The following is a 1,881-nucleotide window of genomic DNA, read 5'->3' as shown; positions in this document are numbered from 1 at the left end:
CGGGCCCTTTCTAAGACAATGTGAACAAAGAGGAGCAGGGGCGAGCGGGGCGCGCGGGCAGGCTGGGGGCGAGCGTCGGGGCGCCGCGCTCCAGCCGGCCCCGCGGGGATCGGGCGCAGAGAGCGCCGCGCGGCTCCCGGGCGGCTCGGGCGGCGGGTTTCTTTGTCCAGCCCCGGGCCGGGCGCGAAGGCCGCCGGCCGCGAGCAGAACCGCGAGCCGGGCTCGGGGCTCAGGCTTCCACATGCGCCCCGCGGGGGCAGAGCAGGAAGCAGCGGCCGCGACCCCGTGCGCGACCCGCGCCGGGCTCCCCCGGTTCGGCGGCGGCTTCGGGCCGTGGGGGACTCGGGGACCTTGCCTCTCGCGTCCCCGAGGGCAGGCCCTGCTCGCCCTCGGAGCGCGGTTCGGGGTAGGGAGCCCCCGGCGCGCGCTCCTGCACCCGGACTCTCCGCAGACGCGCGCCAGGCGAGCTCGGGGACAGAGGCGGTGCTCTGGCGCCCCCCAGCCGGCCGCACCGCGGGGCGGGACCTAAACGCAGCGCCGGCCCGAGATGCCCAGGAAGCCCCGAACCAGACCGGGAGCGCGGCCACAGCGGCCTGTGTGTGCGCGTGGGAGGGGGCTGGGTGCACGCCCCCGTCTCACCTGCCGCACAGCTTGCGCCTGTGTGTCTGCAGGAGGAAGGAGAGAGGAACTGCGGTGTCTGTTCAAGCTCATTAGACCAACCCCCTTCCCTCCAACTCTCAGCTAAGTTTTATTTCATAACGCAAAGTAGCATCAGAGCCCAAGTGAAAACTAGTTTCCCGATTTCAGTCTGCACCTCCGCCACCGCATCGACCGAGGGTTCGGTTCCCGGCTTCGACTCCGCAGGAGAGCGGCCGCCCCGGAGTCCCGGGGCTCCGGCCTCGCGCTCCCTTTGTGAGGCCCAGGCTCGGGGCGCCCCCGGTCCCGCGCTCGGGCACGCGGCGCGGGGCCTGCCGCAGCGCGGCGGGCGCGGCGGGCGCTAGGACCGCGGGGAGCGCGGGCGGCGCGGCGCTACCTTAAACCCAGCCCAATGCCGCTGCCTGCGCCACTCTGCGCGCCGCGGGGCTGCGCAGGAGGAGCGCTCGCCGGCCACCTCGCCCCGCGCCCGCGGCGACACCTGTTCGCGGCCGCCGGCGGCACGCGGGTCCCGCCGCGGCGCCCCTCGCTCCCGCCGCCGCCCGCCGCCCGCGCTAAGCCAATGGACGCCTGCCGAGCCCCTGGAGAATTCTGGATACCAGCTTTGGACGCCTAAAGTTTTTCCTTCTTTTTGTTTTATTACCATTATTCTCATTTTTGGAGGGAGGACGGGGGCAGATTTGTCGCCGCCACCAACGTGAGATTTTTTTTTTCCCCTTGAAGGATTCCTGCTGATATCTGCAGAGTCGGTTAGAGTGAAAACGGCGCATGCCTTCCTGGATCCGTAAATTCTGACGTAGCCCGTGCATCTTAAAACCCCCTATAATAACGCCTAGGCATTTAAGTTGCTATGGTCATTCTGATCTCAAACCAAATGGAGAAACTACGGATTTTTTTTCCTTATTACGGTCGGATGGGATGAAGACCTTCCTGCCTGCTGAGAGCCGGGGAATCTATCTGTAGAGATACATAGATACGTTTATCAATATGTCAGTGTGTGAGTATAAAGTGGTGGCTTCTTAGACTATCCGTGGTTTGACCTTGAACCTGTGCCAGTGAAGCAGCAGATGACTTTTATTTATCCATTTAATGGATTGAAGAAAAGGACCTTTTTTCTCTCTCTGCAACTGCAGTAAGGGAGGGGAGTTGGATATACCTCGCCTAATAGCTCCTGGGTTGGCACCATCATTATTGTTTATCGCTGTGCTCCGAAAGCCGAGTCTTCTG

This window comes from Grampus griseus (assembly GCF_964374135.1).
Source record: "Grampus griseus genome assembly, chromosome: 18".
NCBI classification, from domain to species: domain Eukaryota; kingdom Metazoa; phylum Chordata; class Mammalia; order Artiodactyla; family Delphinidae; genus Grampus; species Grampus griseus.
The sequence above is the reverse complement of the archived record's forward strand: the minus strand, read 5'-3'. Positions refer to the sequence as shown.